The sequence below is a fragment of the Astatotilapia calliptera genome, chromosome 9 (assembly GCF_900246225.1).
Source record: "Astatotilapia calliptera chromosome 9, fAstCal1.2, whole genome shotgun sequence".
Taxonomy (NCBI): Eukaryota; Metazoa; Chordata; class Actinopteri; order Cichliformes; family Cichlidae; genus Astatotilapia; species Astatotilapia calliptera.
This window is the reverse complement of record NC_039310.1, coordinates 33,383,260-33,394,447: the sequence shown is the minus strand read 5'-3', so window position 1 is coordinate 33,394,447 and position 11,188 is coordinate 33,383,260.

The window sequence follows — 11,188 nt, the reverse complement described above, 5'->3', positions numbered from 1 at the left end:
TCAAATTTGGTGTGTTGTTTTACTTTTCTTGTTGTTCTTCACAGTGTGTTATAAGTGTTGAATGCTTTGAGCTAAAGGTGTTTTACTGCCGATGCTAGCTGCTAATAGCTGTTAGCTACCCTACCCCCACGAAGCCATATTCCGATCGGGGAGGTATTCGGATAGAAGCACTAGCTCTGTTTATATTAGAATGGTTAAGTCTTAATAGAAATGAGCATATTTCAAGTTCATTAGTACTTGCACTGTGAATTAAGTTACCTTTGCTTGTTAGCCTTATGGATGAATGTAACCTTGATTGCGATGACTATTTACATTACTGTTTAAGCTGCTGATGTTCTTTATTGTGATATAATTGTGATAAAATAGTTGATACTGGTACAAACAAGTTACTGTAACTCTTGTAACTTGGTAAAGCTAAATGGAATGCCATTTGTTATTAATACATTTGGAAAAGAAGTTCATGAGCTCATGTTAAGAACACAAGATGGAAAAGAAATTCATTGTTCTGCACTGTTTGTGTAGATTGGTTTTTTGAACTACTAGAAAGGATTCTGGAGAACCACTGACGGCGAGAACAGCCCAAATGAGATCCTGAATGATCATGAAATGATGTGGCCAGCCATGCGATCGGATTGTAGGATTTGCCTGAGAAACTGATTCAAGCATCCCTGTATTTCAGACAAGCCCTATCCCAGATAATAGGGTTTGCACACTGACACTTCCGCTACAGTACACCTGTTTGGGTTTCAACGACTTTAAAGGACAATTCAGACTGGACAATTCAAACTTCACAACGGGAATACTTCCATCCGTTTTATTCATTCAAAAGAGTTCTGATACAATTCAGTATAAGTCTTTCATTCGACTGTCTTTATTTTATTTGTTCTGCTTTATATCTATTCACCTTTAAAATGCACTATTAGTGTGCAGTTTGGTTTATTGTGCTGTATATGTTTATGAATGGTACTGAGGCAATAAAGGTCTCAGTTGTTCATTTCCAAGCCAATTCCTTTTGTGAGTCTCCAAAACAAAACCTCCTTCTGAACCTATTAAGATGTCTAGGGTCTCTATTTGAAGTGAAAGTGTACTGGTCCTGAGTAGAGGTGCTACACAAATGTGGCGCACCAGCCAGGAGGTTTAATTCCTTTTATTTTTGGAAGTTTAGCAACTGGTGCTTTCATGCCTTTTGGGTCAAATCATTACATTTGTCAATGACATTCTGGGTTGGAGTAATAAGAACATGGATGTAATCCAAACTGAAGGTGTCAAAGTACCTAACTCTGTCCTAGTAGGAGGGTAACAGGTGATGAGGTTGACAATGAGGTTATTGATTACTTAAGGTAGTTTGGTTCCATTGGAAGAGTAATTAAAATAACTAGCACAGAGGCACATTTTAAAAACACAGCCATTGTGGAGTTCCAATCAGGTGAACCAGTCCAGTTCCTTAAGGATAGCTTACCTTGCAAAAGACAAAGCCATAACCCAAGTGTTGTCCATCATATCCAGCTGCTGTCTGGCTGTATGCTGCAGACAGGGGTTCGTGTTTAATCCATTCTTACCTAACTGAACTAAAAGGTCTTGCCGAACTGAGTGGTGCAGATTTTGAGGTTTTGTTAGGTGAGCTGGCCAAAATGAAGAAGTCCACTGAGAGTAACCCCACAGTTGGACCAAATGCATCAGTGCCTAGTCAAAATCCGCAGTTCACTAGTGACACAGACTGAGATGAACCAACCATCATTGAGGATCAAAGTCCTGTTAAATTGGGCAGTGGTTCAACCCACTCGCCTGAGCATGGCTCTCACTCATCCTCTCCAAGTGTAGAGGTGACTGCCTCGCACAGAACAACCACTATCTACTTACCACCTGAACAGCTCACTCCACCTGAAGTACAGAGAGTAGTAGTTGAGGATGTCATTATGAACAATGAAATGCCTTCTCAAGGTCACGCAAAGGCCCTTCTCGGAGAAAACCCCTTGCTCTACTTTCGAAGCTGATTATGACACGTGGCGCAACAATGTTGAATTCCCCCTCACAGATCGTACCATATCTGACAAACTTAAGGTAACGAAAATAGTTGAGAGCCTTCTTCCGCCAACTGCTGACATTGCAAAGCACTGTGGTCCTAACGCTTCATGATTATATCAGCCTTCTTTTTCAAGTCAAGTCAAGTCAACTTTATTTGTCAATTCTGCCACATGTACAGGACATACAGAGAATAGAAATTTCGTTACTCTCAAACCCTAGATGAAATAGCAAATGAACATTTAAATATAAGAGAGTGATTAAAAAATGCAAATAAAATAATTAAAGAGTAAAAATTTTAATAAATACAATTTCACGTATAACAAGAAAGCTATGCAATATACAATATACAATATTCAAGTAAGGGTAAATGATATTGAGTGTAAACCAGGCAGAGTAGTGCAAATAAGCAAATAGTGCAAATGGAGATTTAGTAATATACGGTAAGAGATAGTGTAACAACAAAGTCTTATGAGGTAATGGCAGTCCAATGCTCCACAAAGTGACTGGTAACTGGTGCAGGCCAGTGAGTGAGTCAGAGAGAGTGTGTGTGTGTGTGTGTGTGTGTGTGTGTGTGTGTGTGTGTGTGTGTGTGTGTGTGTGTGTGTGTGTGTGTGTGTGTGTGTGTGACAGAGTTCAGTGAGACCGTGGTGGAGAGAGGGGAGAGGGGGCAGAATCGGGAGGGAGTTAAGCTTCCTGACAGCCTGATGGATGGAGCTGTCCTTCAGTCTGCTGGTCCTGGCCTGGAGACTCCGCAGTCTCCTCCCTGACGGCAGCAGCTTGAAGAAGCTTTGCATTGGTTGCGTGGGATCAGCCGCTATGCAAAGGGCTTTTTTAGTGAGACGGGTGCTGTAAATGTCCTGGAGGGAGGGGAGAGAGACACCAATGATCCTCTCTGCAGCTCTCACTATGCGTTGGAGGGTTCTATGGCAGGACGCATTGCAGGCTCCAAACCACACAGTGATGCAGCTCGACAGGATGCTCTCGATGGTGCCTCTGTAGAAAGTGTACATGATGGGGGCTGGTGCTCCTGCTCTTCTTAGTTTGCGGAGAAAGAAGAGACGCTGCTGTGATTTCTTGGCCAGTGCTGTGGTGTTGTACGTCCAGGAGAGATCCTCTGTGATGTGCACACCCAAGAACTTGGTGCTGCTCACTCTCTCCACAGACGCTCCGTCAATGGTCAGAGGAGCATGTTGGGTGTGCATTCTCCTGAAGTCCACGACAATCTCCTTCGTCTTCTCCACATTCAGAGAGAGATTGTTGTCAACACACCACGTGGCCAGGCGTCTCACCTCACTTCTGTAGTCGGTCTCATCCCTGTTGCTAATGAGACCCACCACCGTTGTGTCGTCCGCAAACTTGACATATCTTGACATATCCTATGGCACTGTTGATGATGGGGATGAGCTTTTTGCCAAATTCTTGAGCACAAACCAGAACTCAGGTGAAAAGCCTTCTGCCTATTTACAGCGGTTGCAGATAACCCTGAGTAAAGTCATTAAAAGAGGCGGCATCACTACAAATGATTCACTTCCGCTTCCGGCTGCATGGAGTGAAGTAGTGGGTGTGTCCAGCTCCGCTTATTAATTCTAAATATTGCATTTTCCAGACAACGTAATTCTTATTCTTGGTTAGCTGAAACCACACTAAAATGGATACTAAGAAGACCAGAAAATGTCTGTGAAGGTTCTCAGTCATCCAGGTCATCGTAGTCAAAGGAGCTTGCAAAGAAAAGCGTCTGGACTTCTTTAAGTTGCTTGAAGACGTTTCACCTCTCATCCGAGAAGCTTCTTCAGTTCTACACATCAGAAAATACACACAAAAGACCATAGACATCGATTCGACCACCTCAAGGACCTGAAGGACAGAATTGTTTAATTCCATGTGTGTGTCTCTTGCAGTCCTCCATAAGAGTCCTTCCCGGGCGTAACATTGTTACAGAGAGACGGGTGTAAGGCTGTTCCAATTCTCAGCAGCGCTCTTCGCTTTTCCTGAGTCCTTGTCATCGTAGAAAGAAGAATTGCTGTTTTCATCAAGGCCAATGAAAAGAAGTTAGGAAAAAGGAGAATGGAGGAACTTTTGGAACATACCCCATGTGGTTAAAATGTGCTGCTGAGTCACGTGACTGCACAACAATAAGTCACAGCAGAGCAGTAAGAAGAGGGCGGAAGCTTGAATGAATACCCTGAGTGTATTCATGTGTTCACGGATGGTGCTAAAAGTCCAGATACTGGAAGTACAGGGTTTGGAATAGCAGTCCCGTCAAAAAATATTGAAATAAACAGACGCACTTCGGATGGACTGGCAGTGTACTCGGTTGAAATGGTAGCAATTTTGGTAGCATTGAAATGGGTAGAGTGTTCAAAAATCAGGCAGGTGGTTGTGTGGTCTGACTCGGCAGCTGTTCTTTCAAGTCTACAATCATTTTGTTCGAAGACAAGGCAGGGCATGCTGTATAGTATTCTGGAGACTATAAGCAGAATAAGGTGTTGTGGTGGCAATATTCACTTTCTTTGGGTGCCAGCTCATGTAGGGATCAGTGGAAATGAAAAGGTGGATAGGTTGGCAAAAAGAGCGTTGACTAAAAATAGGACTGAGATGGAAATTACAAGCAGCGGATCTGAAGCGAAAGGTATTGTTTGGAGGCAGGTTGTTCAGGAGTGGCAGAAGCGGTGGGATTCAGGGAGTACGGGGAGGCAATTGTATCATCTTAAGAGGGAGGTGGCAGTGAGTAGGTTGTATAGGGGTAATAGGAGAGATGAGGTGGTCATTACCAGGCTTAGACTGGGACATTGTGCATTAAATAAAACACTACAGATGATAGGAGAACATGAGACGGGGCTTTGTGGAGTATGCCAGGAGGAGATGGAGACAGTAGAGCATGTAATACTGCGGTGTAAGGGTTATGATGTGGAGAGGAAAGTTCTGCAGAATAGATTGAAGGAGCGGGGAATTGGGAAATTTTTGTTTTTGTTTTGTTTTTTGGATACAAATTGTAAACTCACTGTCTGACCCATACTCCGGAACAGTAGGAGGCGGTAATGCTCCTTTACGTTGGTTGCCAACCGCCGTTAAACACAAAGAAGAAGAAGAAGAGAAGAGGGCGGAGCAAAGTGTGTGTGCACGAGAGGAGCCGAGCAGAGAGAGCTGCTTTGTCATGAAACGGGAGTAAAGCAGTGAACTTAGAGGAGAGAAACAAACTAAAGTATCGATCATAAACCACTACCAACGTCCTGATCGATATCTGCATCGATCTGCCCACCCTTGTCTCCTGGATCGTAGCTGAGATCAGCGTGAACCACGTGGGTCTCTGCTCCCTGATCTGTTTCCTGTGTTTGGAAAGAGTTGCAGCTTCATCGCGGAGTTTCTCTCGGTTTGTGGGCTCATCTAAAGGTAAGCACCGAGCTAACTTTACTGTGAGTTCAGTTCATGTTGAGTTTAGCTCCTGAATGAGGTCTTCTGCTGCTCTCCTCGGTGTCTGTTCACAGTTTATTGTGAACACGTTGAGAGAAGAGTGAGAGAGTGTTTGGAGAAAAACACCAACTAATCATTAGCTCAGCATGCTGGGAGAAGTTGCAGCAGAAAAGTCTTTTCATTGTCCCTGCAGCTGTTTTTCTGCCTGCACCAAACCTCTACAGCCTCGTTTCTATTTGAAGTGATGACAGGAAACCAGAGCGATCTGCTGCAGTATCAGGGTCACAATAAACTTTATTGTCCAGCTGCTGTGGATGAACACGTTGTTTTTGTAGATCTGGGGTTTATAATAGCAGCAGTATTAATGAGACAAGGACAGCTCTGTCTTAACATAGTGAGTCCCTTTATTGGCAGGCCACAACAAAAAAAACCAGACGGTGCTGCATGAACCATTTAATTAGTCCCTACCATAACACCCATCCTCTGAGTATTCAATTCAGTTATATTTATATTTTTTATATATAGCACCAAATCCTCAAGGCGACTGTTGTTGTGATTTGGCTTCTAGGATATCTTCTTTCCGTAGTTTGGTTACTTGGTGGTATATGAGACTTGGGTGGGTGGGGGATTGTCTCAATGAGATAATATCGTGGAGAATTCCGCTCTGCTTTATATTGTCCCGTTTTCTTTCATGTCCCAGATCCAAACTTGATCTCCTGGTTGTAGTCCAGTGAGGTCTTGTGCTCTCTGTTGTTGAACCATTTCCACTGTTTCTATCTCTCCTCTCTCTCTTTTTTTCTTTTTTATGTCTCTCAGCATAGTGATGTTTATCCTGCCTGGTTTGAGGCAGGATGGAAGTATAGGGGCTGTGGTACGAAGTTTCCTCCCCATTAGAATCTCTGCAGGGCTATGTCCATTGGCAAGTGGTGTGGTGCAATATGCCATGATGGTGAGAGATGGGTCTGCTTTCTGTAGAAGGCTTTTTACTGTTCTCATTTCTCTTTCAGTCTCACCGTTTCTCTGAGGGAATCTCAGGCTGGAAGCGGTGTGGGCAAAGCCCCACTCTAGAGCAAACGTTGGGAAGAGTTCTGAGGAGAATTGTGGGCCATTATCTGACTTTAATTATGTTGGTATGCTGTGGCGTGCAAATACGGACTTTAAGTGTTCAATCATTGCTGCTGATGTGTTAGAAGACAGCTCAGGTATTTCTGTGTATCTTGAGAAATAGTCCACTACAACCAAATACTGGCTGTTACTCCAGTCAAAAAGATTTTGCAGTAGAGTTGGACATGTTTTATTGTTTCATCTCTGTGTTGCTGCTGTCTTATTTGTTGTTGTCTGTCCTCTATTTCAGGAAGGCCTGATGTGCATACAAGTCCATTTCATCTCTTAATGTCGTGTTAGAAAACGCTCTTTCTGGCACTCTGGCAGCACGTCTGCAGTTGCTATGTGTATGACATGTGAGATGGTGAAAGAGAACCTCATTACCGTATTTTCATGACCATAAGACGCACTGTACTAAAAGGCGCAGTCTCAGTTATGTGTGCCATTACTGTATTTAACACACACATAAGGCGCACTGGATCATAGGGCGCATACAAGTACCGTATGCGTATTTAAAAATAAAGCGGGAGCAAACCTGAGTTCGGTACCTTACTCACATTTCTATTACCGGTAATCGTCATCATCAACAACACACAAGCATACAAGTGTGCATATTTAAAAATAAAGCAGGAGCAAAACAAAGTTTGGTACTCACATTTTTATCATCAATCAAACCCATCGAAGTCCTCATCCTCTGTGTCTGAATTGAACAGCTGCGCTAAATCTCCATCAAACATGCCAGGTTCACTTTCTTCACTGTCAGAGTCACTTTCCGTGCCGTGCGGCTCCTCGGAAATGATGCCGGCTTTTGCGAAAGCTCGAACAACAGTGCCAGCAGACATGTTAGCCCAAGCATCTACAATCCATTGGCAAATTGTGGCGTAACTCGCCCGGCGCTGCCTCCCACTCTTAGTGAAACTGTGGTCTCCATCGGTCATCCATCGCTCCCAGGCCGCTCGCAGCCTTACTTTGAATGGGCGGTTCACACCGATGTCCAGCGGCTGGAGTTCCTTTGTCAGGCCTCCCAGAATGACAGCAAGCTCACAGTTCATTTGTTTCACAAGTTTTTTCACATCGGCTGTGAGATGGGCACGCATAGAGTCACAGATTAAGAGCGATGGTGATGCGTGGAAAAAACCACCTGGTCTCCTTACATACACCTCCCTCAGCCAGTCTTTCATCATTTCCTCATCCATCCAGCCCTTTTCATTTGCCTTAATGATGATTCCTGCTGGAAACTTCTCTTTAGGCAAAGTCTTTCCCTTAAAAATCACCATAGGCGGCAGTTTCTGTCCATTAGCATGGCAGCCAAGCACAACAGTAAAAGAAGACTTTTCGTGCCCCGTTGTGCGTATCGCTACCGTGCTGGTCCCCTTCTTCTCCACAGTGTGACTCACCGGGATGTCAAAAGTGAGCGGGACCTCGTCCATGTTTGTGATGTGGCTGGGCTGGATGTTTTTGTCGCCGATGTGTTTGCTGCAGTAGGAGCGGAAGATGGCCAGCTTTTCCTTATAATCCGCTGGAAGTTGCTGCGCTACCGTAGTCCTGGTCCGGATGGGAAAATGGCACCGTTTCATAAAACGAAAGCACCAGGACGGACCTCCTTGGAAATGTTCAATGTTCATCTCTTCAGCTAGTGAAACTGCTTTTAGCCGAATGGTGACCGTCGAAACGCTTCTCCCGCTCGCTCTTTGCTCGATGATCCACCGCTCGAGTCTTTCCTCCAACTCGGGCCACCTCGCCTTATGTCCACGGAAACTCAGCTGCGTTTTCTTGACCTGCCGGAGCTCGTTTTCTAGCTTCCTCCATTTGCGAACCATCGATTCGTTAATCTTAAATTCTCTCGCCGCTGCTCGATTTCCATGTTCCTCCGCATAGCTGATGGCCTTCAGTTTAAACTGTGCTTAATAAACGTGTCTCTTTGCCATTTTCAGGGTTGTTAAAACAACGATGTTCCACATAATGCACATACCTGTTCTTTTATACAGGTATGTGCGATTGTCCGGTATATACGATCAACGCCGACACTTCACCCTTTAGCGTTCTCATGGTGTTCTCTACTACGTCCTCCTTACAACACACAGGGCGCACTGCGCTATAGGGCGTGCCGTACGTTTTGAAGAAAATCTAAGACTTAAGTGCGCCTTATGGTCGTGAAAATACGGTAATCTCATTCTCAGTCTTTGTACTCGTGGCGGTAGTTCATCTAAGTTCTTGGAGACTAAAAGTAGCTCTAAAGGCTTGTGATCTGTCACAACATGAAACTTGATGCTGATGAGAAAATCACTTGCACGCCCAGGTTATGGCTAATAGGGCTGCCAAAAATGATTCTTTTGATAGTCGACTAGATTATTTTTGCGATAATCACGTCATGCATCCATTGGATGGAAAATGAACTGCTATTTGCACCAGCATGCATCTGCTCTTATATAATTATCATTAGCTTATAGTGTTTAAAGTATGTGCTAACCAAAAATAAAGACAAGCTGACAGTTTATTAAACTTTTAATGAAATTTGCAGATTGCCTCTGTGGAGTTCAATAACCTCAGCCTCCTGCTTCTTGCTGTCTAAAAAATAGCAGGACACTGGAGTAAATTCTACCATCTTACCCTTCTGTTTAACCAGTTTTCTGTTTGACGTTTATTCAGCTGTGTGAAAACTGTAACTTTAATCTCAGCCAAACCGATTTACCAAACGGTAACATTTTTACAATAATCTTTATTCTACACGAGGTAGTTTAGATGAACAGAAATTTGAAGCATTCTTTACTGATTTAAACCTGCCACAGCTTTCTACTACTGACCAGCAGATTATAGATGCTCCAATTACAGTGGAGGAGATTACCCGTGCAATTAACAGTATGCCACTTAATAAAGCTCCAGGATTAGATGGGTTACCATTGGATTTCTATAGAGCATTTGAGGATATGTTAAGTCCCCTGTTGCTTGATGTTTTTAATGAGGCTTTTAAAGTAGGCTCATTACCTCAGTCAATGCACTCTGGACTTATAACATTTATTCCTAAAACTGGGAAAGACCCTTTAGACCCAAGTGGTTGAGCCCCATATCTTTGCTGAATTCTGACCAAAAAATCTTGTCAAGGGTCTTCGTGGGTCGATTAAAAGTAGTAATGGCGAAAAAATTATATATATGATTCAGTATATCCAAAAGTGGCCCTATTGCTGGATGCTGCTAAAGCTTTTGATTGTGTTGAGTAGGATTATTTGTTTAAGACAGACCTTCCCAAAGTGTGGGGCCCGCCCCTAGGGGGTCACAGAGCCATTGCAGGGGGAGAGCGGTATGAAAAGGGGGGGAAAAAACAAAAAAAACCAATGTAAAAGCTGAAGATAGAGACAAAATACTGTTAATCTGACTACCTGCCATTCTGCAATTCATCTCCTGTAAACAATAACGTGGCGCACAGCGTGACGTGAAAAAAAGGCACATACCTTTGACCTCTGTATTCCTTGTCCACACGTAAACAGAAAAAAATGAGTTTTAAAAAAAATCTGTTTTTGGTGATTCGAAACGCCGTTTACGTGTGGACGAAACAGCTGCGTTTTCAAACATACCCGTGTAGGTGCGGACGTATTTGGAATTTCGATGGTTAATAGTCAACATAAGCTTCTATGATATGCAGATGATCAGAGATGGGCAGTAACGCGTTAAGTAACGCGTTACTGTAATCTGATTACTTTTTTCGAGTAACGAGTAAAGTAAGGGATTACTATTGCAAAAACGGTAATTAGATTACCGTTACTTTCCCGTAGGAACGCTGCGTTACTAAAACCGTGATTTTTTTGCAAGAATGTCTCATGACAATGACGTAAGCGAGTGCGACGTTCGTGGCAACAGCTGTGTGCAGATCAACAATGAATAATATATCGAGTGCGGGAGAGAGCATGAGTGTGCAGCGTTTAAAGCATGGAAGTACTGACCTTACTTTGAGTTTGATTCCATAAAAAGTGACAAAAACATTAGCGTCCATCGTGCGTGGGAAGAAAAATTATTTTTACAGCGAAAAAAAGCCCTAAACTTCCAAACAAGCACCGAGTGCACAACGACGTAATGGGAAACTCACAGAGAAACTCGCGGATTCTTCCACTGACCGCTGCGGCACACCTGCACCAGGGCAACCCTCCGCCTACCCCAGTCCTGCTATACAGGTGAAAATAGAGCAACAGGACCGCTGAGTCTTTGACTTTATTTATTTTCTGCTGTGTTTTACTTGCATCTATTTGAAAGAGTGAGTGTAAACACAAAAAAAAAAAAATATTTTATGTGCTGGAATGTGCAGAAAATAGGTTTAAATATTTAAAAAAATTTCTTCCAGTCAGAGAATGTTGCATATAATTAAATTTTTGCTTGATGCATAAAGTTAAAAGATTAAAACTGATAAAACAAGTTTTAAAAAGAGACTTTTCCATTTGATTACATTTTGTATGATGGATTATGCAGAAAAAGTAGAATTGGGCTGAAAGATCTATCACTTTATCACCTCTTCAGGTTGTAAATCGTGTTTTTAAAAAGTAACTAAGTAACTAAGTAATTAATTACTTTTGAAAATAAGTAATCAGTAAAGTAACGGGATTACTTTTTTGGGAAGTAATCAGTAACTAATTACTGATTACTTTTTTCAAGTAACTTG